We start from the raw sequence: 16883 nt of genomic DNA, 5'->3' as shown, positions 1-16883 counted from the left end.
AGTTCGATAAAGTCTCTCACATACTCCTCAATAGGATGTTTTTCTTGACAGAGACGCATGATCCTCACTGCTGGATTCATTTTAGTGAGTTCTTCTGTAATGATGTGGTTGAATCATTGGGGGAAGCTGGATCCACGTGCAGCCCGCTTTAATTAAATAAATTTAAAACTTCTCAAATTCTGACATAGGCTCAAGAACAAGACTCTGGCACAGGAACAAGACTCGGAAACAGGAAAAGAACAACCAACGTAACAACATCAAGAACTCACCAAGACTAAACTAGACACAGGGCTTAAATACAAAGGCAAACAAGGTAAACAAGATAACAAGGGGGCGTGGCTAATCAGAAATGCTTCCTAAATCATTATCATACATTGTTCTTTCATTGGCCATAGGAGAAATGGCTCCCCGACTAGGCCTGCTTTCTCACAAGGTTTTTTTCCCCCTCCATTCTGTCACCTGATGGAGTTTTGGTTCTTAATTCTTGTCTAGTTATTAGTAAAACATATTTTTACAAAGCTTCTCCACCCACGCACATTACCAGATATATAACTACTGTAAATATTTAATGCTCCATAAGAATATAAGTTATTTTCCAGTGTAACTGAAATCTTGGGGTTATAAAATACAGTGGACATTGCATTGCTGCCTTGGGCATTGATTAGCTCAAGCATGGCCGAAATGGACTACAACCAGTTTTATATTGGAGTAAAGCTCTTTTCCTAACTCACACTGGTAATGACAGGGAGCCGCTGAAGAGAGAGAAGTGTGGGCAAAGACAGAGTCTCCGGCACTAACTTTAGAGAAGCAAAATTAGAGAGGGGTTCCATGTCAGAGATGCATAAATTTGGCCGACGTTAGCAGGTCCTCTGGGACCGCCACAGCAATTACTATCAAAAGCGCTGTTTTATGTTGCCGCAGTCCGCTTCCCCAGAGCCGCCCGCACGCCGCTCCTCATCACTGCTGCAATAAATCAATTTTCATCCTTCTGCCACCATTGCCACTTTACCAGTACACACATACACACAGTCTCTGTCTCTCTTTTAACCACTCATTCCCCATAAGGGCTCCCTTCCTATTATACTCAAACATGACAGACTGACATTCTGCCCAGCAAACAAACTCACTATTACTCACAAACACATAAATGTAAATGCATTTCTAAACCAACTCAAGAATCTGAACTTGGATTAAATGAAACGATTCCAAAGAAATTAACATCCTTTTCAAACTTGATCCAGTATTTTTGATTAGCAGATACAGACATATTGATACTGTCGTCCCTTTTTGTTTTTTTGCATTTGGGTTTGGAGAAAAGCAAGTCAAGTTGTTTCTAGTGCAGATATGTGCTTTATTTCTAGCTTATTCAATTGTATCATACTTAAGTTGACTTATTTTTCTTATTTAATACATAAAACAGCAAAAACAGTCTTTCAGTTATCTTAGAAACTAAGGCTTTACTGCATGATTTGCATATTTAGAATTAAGTGGGAAACAAACGTAAGGTTAATCAGCAGTTTAAAAAGCCATATTGGTGTAATTTTAGACGATTAATTGCTTGTGCCATATTGTAATTACCATTCAAAAAAAGTTGTGGTCATTTTAGATATTTTTTTTTGTCTCTTAGGCCATGTTTACATCTCGTATTTAGAGCAATTTTGTTCGATCGTATCACAAGTAAATGCAGGTGTAATTGGGGTCTAAAAAAATGGAGCTTGTTCATTTTCGACCACTTCAGACGTAGTTAAAAATTTATTCGACCGAATTGCTTCTGTAGTGTAAACGCTCATGTGGTCAAATGCATTCGTAAAGCTACAAAAGACCTAATTAGGGATGTCCTGATTTTTCTATTCAGTGTAACATGATCCTTATATGAGAGGCAGGAATTTTAGCCATTTTGTAACATGACATGATTTGAGTAGACTTGTTCACCCCAGTGTCTATAGTGATTAAGGCAATGTTTCAAAAACTCTGCATGCCACCATTGACATTTTCTATGATAGTATGATTTTTTTATTAACATAACCACAAGTGTAGGCTACCCATTGTGACAAATCATGGATAACATATCTCATTAGCTTTTTCTGCCGTACTTTTAAATGTCAATTTGTGGATCCGAGTAAGTGTCCTTGTTTGTATGAGCTTTGATAGGTTATTTAAATCTGCTTTGTCGCAGAGTCCATGATTCAGTTATTTGGATGAACTGGGTGTTTGTCTGCATCCCTGGTGACAGGGAAGTGTCTGATTTAGAGCTTTTCTGAGAAACCTGTAAACAGAAGCACTCCCTGAATCAACTTCATAATGTAAAGCGTTAGAGTCAGAGAAGTAGGGGACTTTACTGGCTCAGAGGAACAAGCTCTGGAACCATGCTGTGTTCTAGGAAATGACAGCAGTCTTAGAATAAATAAAAATACCAAAATCAATCTGGGAAAGACATTATTTGTGTACTTGTACCAAAACAGCATGTAATACATTTGGATGGGATTATATAAATATGCATTTCGTATTTTATAAATTCATGAGTTGAATTTACACTTTCTGTTTTCTCAGAATATTAATTATTGAGCAGTCTAAATATAAGATTTCAGAGCCAGTAAAACATTCAGTATGCAAGTATAGTAAATTAAAATTTCGTATTGTCAACTCAAGTTAGGGCAAAAAGGCTTCAGTCGATGAGTTGCAAACTATCTTAGTGGTTGTCCCCTTCTATCTTTACCCCAATTTTTTTTTCTCTGCCGTGTCTTTTTATTATTATTCCCTTTTTACTTTGTGCTTGCCAGCTTCTCCAGCTTGGTGTACCACATGCTTTGTCCTCAGGTGATCTTCAGTAAACAGCCTAAAAAACCCCGATTAAACCCAAACAATTTAAACTAAGCCCCTGTTGACTTCAGTTGTTTGCCCTTAATCCCCATCAAGATGGCATATAAAGACTCCAGCCCTCTTTGGCACTGTCACTATGTGCATTTTTGGATTAAGTGGACCAATGTATGCAAGTCTAAAATGTACAGCTTTATGGATTCCAGGAATAATCGAGCTCTTTTAAGAAGTGTCCAAGGTGCAGGCAACAGCTCTTTAAAAGTTTTGCAGTTACTCTACTCCATTTTCTTCTCCTCTTTTGTTTAGGGCTTGAATAGATTTTGAGGTAAACAAATCTCTCACCATTGATGGACTGTGGCATGTTTTACAAGTGGCTCAGGCTATCAAATTCATCTAAAGTAAAGAGCTGCAAATTCATAAACTGCTAAACCCACCTAGAGAGATGTTTGCATCCCATCTCTCCCTTGAGTAATTTATTTATATCTCCTGCTGTCCCTTTCCAGCCACTTTCTATTCATCCCTCCAGAAAAGAAAAAGAAAAAGACACTTAAACAAAACAAAAGACGTATTTCCTCTCTTGCTCAACCTTTGGAAAATTTACTTTGTGGCCATAAAGCATCTAATAGTCTTGAACGCCACAGCTCTTTACTGGTCCCAAACCCTTAGGCTGAATCCCAGTTCAACCCTTGGCCCTACCCCTTGTTTTCGAGTGTAAAACGGAGTTACAAGGGCCAAGGGGTTGAAATATTCCCCTACGAAATGGAACAACCCTTCATGAACCCGATACGTCATCAGTCGTCGGCGATGGCTCTGCCGTTACAGAGTTTGTACAGGATTTCTCCATGACAACACCTGACAATCAGCGCAGCTGCTCTTAACTTTGAATAAACATGATGATTAACATCCCTTCCTCGAAATGTATGTCTTTTCTGATCGGAAAGGTAATTTATTATACCATTTCTTAATTTAAACGGCTATAGTGTTATTATAAGAGTAAATAAAGTGTATGGTGGAATCATCTGGCGCTAATTTTAAAAGTTTAACCGTTTGCGATCCATCTCGCCGGTGATTTCCAATGCATTCCGTGAAGTTTTCTCTTAGCCCTCCATTTGGTGTGTGCCTCTCAAAAAAATCTCCGTTTTGAGGGCTATGTAGCCCTACCCCTTCGCCCTACCCCTCGATCTCAAGAAGAATCGAGACACCCTACCCCTAGACGTGAACGCGCAAAACGGAGAGGTAGGGCTAAGGGGTAGGGCCAAGGGGTGAATTGGGATTGAGCCTTAGTCTGCACATCTACAGCTACCAATGTATAGTATGTCTCACCTCAGAGCTCACGGTTTAAAGAGGACAAGTGTTCGGTTTGTTGGCCACTAGACGGCACAGTTTTGAAACCGATCTCCTTCCGCGAGCCCACACAAAAAGGTTTTTAAAATCGTATCAGATTTTTTTTCCTGTAGTATAGTGGAATACCGCAATGTGACCAAGGCAGCACACCACACACTAAAATATTGAATTCCCAAACAACCAGAGTCCCAACTGTGCAAAATCTCTCGCCCTCAAATGTGAGTAGGGCTGCACGAAAAAAAATAAAATAAAAATGATTTGTTTTGATTTTTCTGCAATATAAATCGCTGTCAATTAAATTAAACATTTGGTTGAAACAATATTGGATTGAACCACAATCCATAGAGGTTTTGATGCTATTTATGGAGACCTTTAACAGCATATACTCCATTTCACAGATTGTCATATCTTTGCGTGTTGTCAGACAACAACTGCTGTATTGGAGCATTGGGGCCAGTTTGAAGCCTGTTAAACGGGTGTACTGCATCCACATAAAGAAGATTGATCCTCAGTGTCCCATTCAAGATGACCAGCCATACTACAACACAACTTAACCTGCACGCACAAGGCTGCCACGCTAGTATATCTGCCACCTACAATCACATTAACCACTAACATTTTGACAAGAGCTGTTTGTCAGTCTCAAGCCTGATAAGGTGGTGAGAGACTTGTCTGGAAACTTCTGCTATTGTTCACACCATCAGGCCTTCCCCACTGACATGAGGCCATAAATGTGTCTAAATCTGAATAGTGGCTGTAGCACAAAGCCTATGTGCTATGTTATGCCCATCCATCTTCATGGTTTTTAAATTGTTCCTTGAAAGACAGGCAGCAAGATGAGTTATACAGTATATTGTGTGGTTTATTGAGAAACATGCTATCAGTAATTATCAGCTTTTTAATTATCCATTTTAACTAATTTGTACACAACTTTAAATTGTACACTCACTTTTTCAAACTGCACACATTGTATTTCCCCAAATATATCTAAAACCCCTGAATAAATTCAAAGCATGGGAAAGGTCACAGTTCTACACAAGGAATGAATTAATGAATAATTAATATAAATAAAGTACTTGTAATCTGGTTTGGATTGGTAAACATCAGAATGATTTTGGTTTTATCATTGTTTATACCGAAAACAAAAACTAAACTGACTTGAGTGGGGTATGCCAATGCATCAGATTTTTCTGCCTATCTTAGCAAAGCCATAGTATATATTTTTTTTCTCTTAGCAGCTTTTGTTAATCGTCAAATCCTTCGCCATGTCTGTTTAGGCTCAATGTTGGTAAACGGCCAAGATTACAAGAACTTGGGAGATATTTTGCATGCTGTAATGCTGGATTAAACATCTATTCTTTGTGCGCTGTAGACAATAGAGTCTGTGTGGATGGCTGTAATTAAAATTAGTCATAGAGAAAATATGGATTTTCTCACGCTGTCCTGTATTCTAAAGCAGAGCAGGTGTGAAATTGATAAAATGGTGGCTGTACTTTCTCGGTCCACCACCTCAGGCAGCAGTGCTTAGAGAGAAACCATTTAACTCACCCCAGGCCAGCCATGATGCACGTGGCGACCCAACCGTCGGAACGAGTCAAGCTTATGCCCCCCGCATTCATTCTAAACGCATCCTGTCAAATCTGAGTTGAACTTAACTGATATCTTGCTGCCTCTGTCTCACCTCACACTGTGTATCAGGAAACCAAGAGATTTTTAGACCCCCTACTCAAATTTGTCCCTGAAGAGAACTTGTGGCTTCTTACCTCTAAATGCTGGGTGCTTTTTCAACCTATGTTTGGGTCATCTATGGACAAACCCAACCATTGAGTTTAAAAATGTAATTAAGGGCGTTTTCACACCTGAAAGTCCCCACCAAAGTTCACGTTTTGATACATTTTATACTTTCAGAAAGTTTTTCAATTATGCGAGCACATTAAAGAACTTTACGTGACATACTTGCGTCTTGTTGTCATCATCTATGTGGGCTGCATCTTGACATTGATTGGTTTTGTAAATAGACGTGCGTCTGACGTAAGCGTGTTGTCAATTCGGCAGGTAACTTTGACAACATGAATGAACAGATGCATATCGTTGCAACTATATTGTTATTTTTATGGCATAATTACCTGCAGTACCAACTATACACAAGGATTGTTCAAATTCACCAAATGAACGTCCTTGTCATGCAAACATTTTATTGTCGCCGGCAGGAAAGGAGGAGACTGCAAGTTGACTTCTTGTGTCATCTGACCATTCTTTAATTAAAAACCTCGTCTCCTCCTCTCCCCATGTGCTACCACAGCTCATTTTTCCTGCCATCTTCTGTTGTTTTGTTTTTTTTCCGGCTATGTGGGAACCACGGGAACTTCCTGTAAAAGGTCTGAAAGTCCGAACGATATAGAAATGCTTTCAGACTAGAAATGAACCAAACCTTTGTTCAGTTTGATCTGGACCAAGACTACCTCTTTTCGTCGGACCAAATTTCATCTGTTGTATCTGGACCGTGATCCGGGGTAGGTTTCACGCCTTGTAATTTTGATTCGGACCAAACTGAAAAGTCAGAAAGTCCAGACCAAACAAGGTAGATGTGAACCAACGATTGGGTTTTGTCCCTGACCCAAACATGGGTTGAAACAAAACAGCATTTGTGTTGCAAATATAAAGATTAATAGGTCAATAACATTGTTGCTATGTTTCTAGAATTTGTTTCTAATTTGTTCCTAAATTGACCTAAATATGATGAGAATGTTTTTAATTTCTGAATTGAATATATATATATATATATATATATATATATATATATATATTGGGGGGCATAAACAAACAAACAAAAAGTCTGTCTGGGTAATGCTGCTATACACTATTATACTGTACATAATTCATTATTCAATGCAATTGATAGTCACAAATACATTTTTAATGTGAAATATTTATATTTGAAATTATGTTATTTTGATAAAAATAATAATCAGTTTATTATAATTATAAGAACTATTTATTGCACAGTAAATCTTAGCATACTAGATTGAATTCTGAAGAAATTGGAATGGTACATGTATTCTAAAATATATTTAAAAATATTTGGAAATGTTTTTACTATCTATCTTTTCTAAATATCTTTTCTTTTTTAATTTGTAGTAATTATTTAGAATATTACATTTATATAATATTATCAAATAAATACAGCCTCAAGTTTTGTGTGAAAGATATATGTATTGTGTGTGTAATATGCTTTTGTATGTGTGTTTTAAAAGCTAGATTTTTAAATCTATATTTTTTTTTTTCCTTTTTTTTTCCATCTGACTCTAATATGTCATTGACTCTAACATCGGGAAATATCACGAGTTTCGGACAAGTTAAAATATCTCATCTCACTTTCTGTTGCTGTTCCCCCCTAGGCACTTTGTCTATATTGAAATGTCAAATCTATCCCATAGTAAGCAAACAAAGGAGGAAACAAGGAGACAAGCATCAAGGAGAAAAAGTTTCCCATCACTTATTTCTCCCAATAGGATCTTTACATTGCAAAAGTCTCTAGATGGCTGAAAATGTCATTTTGCACTCAGTCTCTGGGGTCTAACTCGGTATTTCAATTTACAATGACTGAGGCAACTGAGGCCTTTTTCTGGTTGTCTGCGATATACTTGCCATGCATGTCATGTCAAAATGCAGCAAGTCCTTTTTATATATTTATTTTGTTTTTCTTGTTATGAAGGTGAACGTGAGCAGTTGGAAGATGCGTCTGTGACTGTACTCATGTCATATCAAGCATATCCAACATTCTATGAGATTCTCATCTGGATGCGTGTGCAGCTCCTTTTGAACATCAGGCGTTGTGCGTATGGTGTGTGTCAGTGGGGTCCCTACATGTCATGTTTTATACCAGATATCTGCTTTGATGCTGCCACTTTAATATCTTCACACAACCATATATAATCTGTTTTTAGTAGATAATCCAGCTAACTTCTCAGGCCTTGACATCTGCCTAAAGACTTAGGATATAGTCATGGATCATAACTCAGATTTTCTTTCTCTTTGGTGTGTGTTTGTGCGCATACAAAACACAATCCTAGTGATACTGCAATGGCGAGGCTAGGATAAATGCATCAACTGCTTTTCTGTTGTTGTTTAGTAACTCCACTCTGAGGAAGATTCGTGCATTCTATTATAGGAGAGGTGGAGATGTTCAAAGATGCAGGAAATTTTTCAAATCACATGGTTCTGTATCTGTAAAAAAAGAGTGCAGAAATAAATACATTTGAACAGAAATGGAGGGGTGGAGGGGTCTTGTTAATTTTTTGGTTCTTCTCTCTTTGCTTTTCTCTCGCTTTCTGACTACTGATGTGTGCAAATTATAATGTAATGTGTTTAAATGTTTACTGGAAAACATTTAATCTAAAAAATGCTTGCATGAAGGAACTGCCAGCAAACGTGATTAGATTATTCATTCCGGAGCATCTCAAAACAAATGTATATTCTTTATTCTGCTCAGTATTTATAGTTGCTCTCGATTTTAAAGGGGTGGTTCAGAATTTTTGACATCGGGCCTCATTTCCAAATGAGCCTAAACAAGATGCTACGATCTGACGGGTTTTATTAGATTTAATACAACCCGAAACTAAAAAAAAAAACAGACCCGGCCTCTATTTGAGACCGGCCTTTATTTACCCAAACCTGCAGCCACACCAGGCGTGTAAAAAAAGACAGGCGTCTATTTGGGACTTGGCTATTATTTGAAGTTTTACGGTATTAACTTAGTTACACTATACTCTTAGTTACACTGTCACTCTACACAATGCATTGAACTGTTACGTATTCTTCACTAACGTTGTCAGTGTCGATCTATCAGTTATGAAAGGGCTAGCTTCGTTAGCTAGCTAGAGTAACGTTAGCCTAACAAAATATATCACCTGTACACCTGTAGCTGTTGGTGCATCTGGAAAGACGGTTGGAACTGCATTCCTTGTCATAAACCTGTGACCGTTTCGATTAAATGGTTCTTTAAAGTCGACTGTCTGTTAAGTTCCTTAACTGTTACACTAACCTCCAAAACCTTTAAAATGAATACTTGGGTTTATATTCCCTTAAAAAAAATAAAAAATAAAAAAAAGACTCAGTGAGACTCTTCCATGTGCCATTTGTATTATAAATGTTTTACTAAATCAAGCTCAAATGAAGTTATGAGGATTTTGAACCTTGCATTTCTGAGAATTTCAAACAAACGCGTTTTGTCTGTCATTAGAACAACCCCTTCTGAGGCTATAAGTAATTTATATTATGTTTTCCACCAACTTACAGTAGCTATGTTGACGCTCCGTTTTTTTCTGTCATTTGGCCAAAATCATGTTCTAAAATATAAAGTACTATGCACAGGATTTGTATGACGGTATTGGCTATGACTCGACAAGAAATGTTAGACTAAGACACTCTTCTCTGCTCCTCAAATGCATTAATTTTGCACCTTGATGGGGTACATTATTTTATTTGTATCTCAAAGCTGTTCTGCATATTTGCACTGCTCTGTTTGGTCTGTGGATGAAGTCATGGCATGCATGGCACATCAGAATCACCCTTGATCATTCATTTGCACACAAAGACAAGCTTGTGCATATTTCCTCTCTTGTAATCAGTTGTGCAACACTGGCAAGGAAAATACAGTTCCCTTTCGTTGTCACTCCGATTTCTTCGAGAAGAGCCACTCTCTCCGTTGTTGGTGTGACACCGATGTGAAGAGAGGTCACATTGCGTGCTGGTCTGTGAAGTGATCTGCCAGTGAGTGTGTTTCTCCCTGCTTTCTTCAACGTCGCAGAGTTTTTTTTTTCTCCTCTCACAAAGGAGCTTGCACGCAGCACGTCTTTTTAAAGACGTCTGGCCCGAGTATTTTTGATTGCGGTCGACTCATTTACGATTTAAATGGGCACATAATCTGCTCTGCATGCTTGGGCTTCATCACGCTAGAGCAGCGTTTGTGGATGACTCAAAATCTCCCCGCGGGAATGTGACCATTGGGTCATTACGGTCGAGACTCAATGATCTCGTTAGAGAGAGAGAGAGTCACCTCATCCACACGTGAGGTGCTCACTCTCCACATGAGGTGCTACTTCAGCTGGTGGCCAGGGTAACCTGAGGGTGTGAGCATAGAAAAAAAACGCAGAGTGTTTGTCCGTGGACCAAGACCCCTCTTCAGTGATGCAACCAGCGAGTGTTCAGGGGATTCCCCAGGTCTATTTTCGGATGTCCCGCGGGTTTCCCTTGACACTCAAGAATCGGATCTGTTGTCCATCGCAGCATCACAGGGCGGGCTAGAATCTTCAGCAAGTGAAGATAAGACAATGCTGCAACTTTCGGGTGTGCATATGGCATTTGTCGAGTCAGATCCTGAGATGACGGCCCGCTGCGAACATCGGACTAGAGTGGAACCTTCCACCCTGTCCTGAGCGCTCGCTGCTGGACGATTGTTGATCCGGATTGATCTCGGATGAGAAGGAGATCTCGATATCCTCGAAGACCCCAATGTCTTCCAGCGATCCCTTGTTGATCTTCTCCGCCCTTCCTTCCTTCCTTCCTTCGAAAGGGCCGCTACCCATGGGTACACTGGGGTCCCCCCGGGTTGAACGCTCAATCGTGATGCTACTGTGTCCTCAGAGTGCTTCTTCTCGGCCCTATTCTAAGCAACCGTCCGAAGCCTGTAACTTCGAGTATACAAAACGAGCCAATGGCAAAGAGTCCATGGCTATGAGAAGGATGTCTTAGTCTAACATTTCTTGTTGAGTCATAGCCAATACTGTCATAAAAAGCCTCCTACAGGACAGGCAGCCGCCTCACTGCATGCCATGACCATTCTGCTGGTGCTCATGGAAATGCACAAGGACGGGACTGACCCAGCGCTCCAGCATCAGGTGATGCCTAGGGAAGGACGAACTGATCACCCCTTGTCCTCCTCTGTCCCAGAGCCGGATGACAGTGCGTGCTGTCCCCGGACCATGCTGCTCTCATCCTCCTCTGTCGCAACCCCCTGGCAGAGCAGACCCCTGCCCAGTCATTCTGCCTCGCTGCACCACTGATGGAAAGTCTGTGGTTCATTTGACCCCATTGGTACAGTCGTTGGAAAGCCTGGCTAGAGCTTCCGGACCTGTCCCGCTGGGTCGCTCGGACGACCAGGCTCAGCTTCGCAATTAAGGGGAGTCTGCTCCGCTATGGTCGCTGGCAATGCCCCTATCAGGAGAGCGGAGATTGCTACCCTGCTGGCAAAGGGTGCAATCGAGACTGTGCCTCCAGCCAAAATGAGGTCCAGCTTCTACAGCCCGTACTTCATTGTCCCGAAGAAAAACGGTGGGTGATGGCCAATCCTTGACCTGCTCGTTCTGAACCGCTCCCTTCACATGCTGCCATTCAGGATGCTCATCAACAAACGCATTTTCGAATGTGTGCGGCCCCAGGATTGGTTTGCAGCGATCGACCTGAAAGACACCTACTTACATTCTCTTGTCTCCATTCTCCCTTGACACAGACCATTCCTATGGTTTGTTTTGAGGGGCAGGCATACCAGTACGCGGTTCTCCCTTTCAGGCTAGCCCTGTCTCCTCGCGTCTTCACGAAGGTCGCCCAGGCAGCCCTTGATACCCCTTGGGAACATAGGGTTCGCATCCTGAACTATCTTGACAACTGGCGGGAATCTAGCTCACTCTCAATATCAGCTTTGCAAACACAGGGACTTGGCCCCATCTGGGCCTTCAGGTCAACTGGGAAAAGAGCAAACTTTTTATACCCACGAGGTAAGGCGGAGATGCGCTATGCAAATTCCACTAACCCATGGCATTTTCTTTGCCCTTTGGCTCGTTTTGTATAAACAAAGTCGAAAGGCTTTCTAAGTGAAACCCCATTCGTCGCCATCTGACGGAACGTCTCTGTTCCCTACTCTCTATTCGCTATACAGAGATTTTACAGAGAGGTCTTCTTGAATCTGTTTGATATGTCTTGTTTTTAGCTTGCAGTTCCACTATTTATATTGATTTGCCACATGCTTTCTGTATCTATGATAAAACCTAAATGGTGGAAGAACAAGCTGAGAAACTGACATGATGCAAATGTTCATACTCTTATATAAATAGATATATTTCACATGCAGTTATTTTGTTATCATGACAATTTTATGTTGACTCAACTCAGTGGAGGGTGTGATGGGTGCATATTAGCTGTTCAAAGCATATTCATGATAATCTCAACAGGTGGCATAACATGTAACAAAGGAAAAAGATCAACCAGCATCGCTCAGCAGACTTTCACTGAAAATAACAATAGGGACGTTATAGCTGTCTGGCCTTCTGGAGCTGTGTAAGAATTCCTGCTTGGATGATCCACCTGTGAGACGCCAGTGTAACATCAGGGTTCTCATGTTTTATCAAAAGCTTGGAGTCAGATCACATCCGGTTAGGAGAGAAGCCCTAATGGAGTCCCGCCCCTGCCACCCAATTTTACCCATTGTTCATGATTAACCAGCACAAATTGAAGTTATAATAAATGGTAAATGTGATGAATGGCTTGGTCATTTATCAGATCAAATAAACTCTTTAATGTTATATTTCAAAATTCAAAATTACAAAAATATAAGAAATTGCTCCAAACAGTTTGGAAAAACAAACCTTTTTTTTTGCATTTTTAATGTGTCTAGTCGAAATGGTATTATGATTTATTGTGTGGTGGGACTTATTAGAGTATTAAGATGTGTGTGTGTGTGTGTGTGTGTGTGTGTGTACACTCCAGCTTATGAATTGTGTTTTGTGTTGTAACATTAAATGTTTGTTGCACATTTTTAAGCCTTGATAACAGGGGTAGGGGGCATACATTAATGTATGTTTTGACAGGAAATGAGAACTCTGCTTTAATACATGTAGCCTTAATGTAACTAGAAAGACTATTAATACAATATAATATATAATTTAAAATAAAATGAAGAAATACATCTTCAGTCTTTCCCATACCCACTAACATTTCCCCAAGTTTCAGATAGCGTAAGCTAGCCAAACTGAGCCAAAACTTCTGGCCTGGTTGCAAAGTAGTTGTAGAGTTTTTGACTGCATTAATAATAATGTATATGATGGGCTATAATATTAAATGTTCCAGCCTAAAAATGTAAGACGAGCTTTCTTCCAACTTACCTTCTCCATCACTTTGTGTGTTCACGCAATGTTTTTGGTTGCCTAGTAACGAATGCAATCTGGCCGAGATACAAGCTGGCGGCAGGAAACTTCACTTTGTGTGCCTGCGCCTCGTATACAACGTTATATAAAGCTTGCATGACAAATTGGCTCAATCAGTCTAATTTGTCAGTAATTGTGAAGGGGTTGGAGGGAATGTTGATAAATCTGAGGTCCAACTGTCACTGAGCCCAAACCATGTGGCTCATTTTAGTCTCAAGTTTAGCTGTATATCATTACCCAGCCCGTTTCTTGACTTAGACAGATGTAGTCTCAAGCCTCAATAAGAGGATGACCGTAAAAAGGTTATGCTAAAAGTCGACATTAATACTTTTTTTTTGATGAGTGTTGGCTAATTAAGCAAATGAGACCATAACTAAAGGGCAGTCAAACAATATGTAAATATCAAAATGTTTACCTATTTTATACTTTGTTTAGATCATTTATAGTTATATGATAGAGTTCCTAAATTTTGAAATGAAAGTTTGTTGTGAGATTAAAGTCTATACTAATTCATTTTGAGGAGTCGCAAAAATAATTGATGAAACATGGTAAACTTTTAAGCACTCTTAAATGACTTTCATATAACAAAAAAAAAAGTTTTGTTTTACTGGTTTTAATAAAAAAGATTGCCTTTAGTTTAAGAAACACCCACCTGCTTTATAACAAGCACATTCAGTTCAGACCAAATTATTGCTGCAAGGGGTGAGACAAGAGACGGATCAAACAATATCAGTATTCTAAGAGCTAACTAGGCTGCTAACTCTACACTACCATATCTGCAGCAGACACTAAGTAAAATGCCTATTTAAAAGTGAAATGTCTATTTAACCACACATTTAAGGGAGTTCCGTAGGTGGGGACATTTTTGCCTCAAATATTACTGATATTACATGGTTTTGTTTGTTTCAATTATTTTCAATTATTTTATTTTTTATATTTATATTTATTTAATTATTATTATTATTTTGTCTTCCAGTTCAGATAAGACATGGATTCATTAAGACGATTCATCAGGACACGGCTGGACTGGAACAGGCAAGGCACTCTGGCAACAGTGAGGACTGCACTGCGGCCAGTCGAGGTACGGAAGCCTGTGAGCTTTAAACCTCTCGTTCTCACTTAAGAGTTTACTGCTGCAAACTCAAAATACGTGACGGCTCTTGGAAGTAAACATTTAACCGTCTCTTTTGCTTAATTTTAATAAAGACCTTTAAAAAGCAGCAGTATTTTTATTGGCATATTAAAAAGAATCTTAACATTGACAAAGCATAGGCTACTCATTTTCATAAATGCTCACAGTAAATTAAAATAAGATATAAACTTATATGAAAACAATGTCTATAATAGGCTAATTTGTAAGAAATGGTTAAAAGGTTGTGACATTTATTGAGAAACAGCCCATGTCCACATGCATAAATGCACAGAGATACTACAATGTGATTGGCTGAGTAGATATTTGCTTAATGAGCAGTTGAAAAGGTGTACCTAATAAAGTGTATGCGTCACAGAAACTAAAATTAAATCTGGCAATCACTTCATAACACTTGTATTAAACTACTCTATCGATTTGTTTCTAGATGCCTTTATAACTTGTACGCATACAGATTGTAAAATAAATCCATATGGATTAAATGGTTAAATCCAAGTCTTTTGATGAAGAGAATTTTTATTTTTGGGTAAACTAAATATTTAACAGTGTAGTACGAATGATGGACAGTCAATGGTGTCTACAAACAAACTCCTTAAAATCTTCCTTAACCACACAAAGGCACATTTATATAAAACACATTCGGTGGGGTTAAAGGGGTTCACCTTGAAAAAGGGTTTTTTTAATGGACCATGTAAATAATTCATTACATTCAAGTTTTTTTTGTGGCAGATATGCGAGAAGTGTGGAATCAGAAGTAGTATGCAAATTGGGGCATGGCATTCAAATTGATTACACCAAACACCAGAAGAACTGAAACGCACAAATGGATTTGTACAATGATTTACACAGAAATTCGATCTGCTTGTGTTTCATGAACAGGTCCGTTGTCAGTAAACTGTTCCCGTAAATTTAAGACTTTAGTTTATTTTTGGAAACAGATTTATTCAGAAATTTGTTTTTCTTGTGTTTTGCACGCACACACACATTTGAATGCATTTATTTGGATCTGAAAGACATTACCAAAAAAAAAAACAAGATCCAAAAACCCTGGGAAGGGTCATTTACAAGGTGACAGATCTACAATTCAGTCTTCCTTGGAAGACACTGTAATCTTGCTTTAGTCATGAAAATTAAAATGTCATCTGAGATTGAAGGGTTTTTCAGGACATAATGAAACATTGACTATGTTTACATGCAGCCAATAACCGTTCAAAACCAGGATATTAGCAATAACCCGGTCGCGAACGGCCATGCAAAAACCCGAATATGCTCATATCCCGGATTTTAAAAGCCGGGATATTATACCTGGGGTACCCCTTTTCTAACCCGAATTTTTGGTCATGTAAACGCGTATCGGTTGTTTATTGTTGTTGTCTTTGGATGCAGGAAGAAGAATCGGAAATTCTTTTAAGGTTGTCCGTACGTCTAGACGCTAACCGCGCGTCACCGTTTACATCGGGATATTGCAATTCCATGTAGGAGAAACTCTCTCTGCCCACGCATGTAAACGGGTTATTCCTAATGTTTCAGAAACCCGAATAGTGACCTTATCTCGACCATAACCCAAAAATTGGCTGCATGTAAATGTCACTAAATCTTTAGCAAATTTTCCTTGTAGCCTGAGACCCATCCAGTGCTGTCCATTTTTGGTCTGTCTATGAAGAATTGAAGCTCTTCCGCGTTTAATCTGTAGCTGGTGAGGTGTACTGTCTTTATTCAGGATCCCCAGGGTGGACACCAGTGGATCGGTGATTATGTTGTCTTTGAGAACAACCACTTCTCCATCTGGTCCCAGCCAGGACAGCTGTATTCCTGTACGGTAGCAGAGATCATTTAAGTGTAGCCAGTCGTAGCACACTCCAAATCCGGTTTCGCTGATGTCTAACTTTTATTCTGCCTCAGTTTAAAACTAAGAAATTGGGACAGACATGCACTCACAGAGACATACAAAGCCTACAGTATGTATAAAAAAGTAATAGGACATGTATCCTGTTTTAGATTTGGAATCACAATTTCATTTTGGATATGTTTTACATTATTAGTACTTTCCATTTCCTCAAGCACAAAGACTTCCCCCATTTACCCTCACATGTGTTAATATAGCAAACATTGAATGAGACTGCTTTTTGGCACTGCATATTAAATTTGTTAAATTAAAAAGATACAAAGTAATGCTTCAGATGCTGATTTTGTCTTTTGGCCATGTGAGTATCATAAAATGCAATGATGGGCTTGAACATAATTTATGTAATAAGCAGTGTTGTAGTCGAGACCACCTCACTCGAGTCCGAGTCGACACCGAGACCACAGAGAGTCGAGTCCGAGTCAAGACCGAGTCCATAGAGAGTCGAGTCCGAGACCAGAGACGGTCG

General features: G+C 39.3%; 1 long non-coding RNA gene across 1 annotated transcript in view; it reads left to right on the top strand.

The window, feature by feature from the left end:
* LOC120491445 (uncharacterized) overlaps nt 1–16883 on the top strand; it is a 106497-nt gene that overhangs the window by 23626 nt on the left and 65988 nt on the right. The window contains exon 2 of the long non-coding RNA XR_016169011.1: nt 14338–14442. This is a non-coding gene — a long non-coding RNA (uncharacterized LOC120491445). The remainder of the gene's footprint in view (nt 1–14337; nt 14443–16883) is intronic.

This window comes from Pimephales promelas, chromosome 6, assembly GCF_988280905.1.
Source record: "Pimephales promelas chromosome 6, fPimPro1.hap1.1, whole genome shotgun sequence".
NCBI lineage: Eukaryota > Metazoa > Chordata > Actinopteri > Cypriniformes > Leuciscidae > Pimephales > Pimephales promelas.
This window is presented reverse-complemented; position numbering and strand designations above follow the sequence as displayed.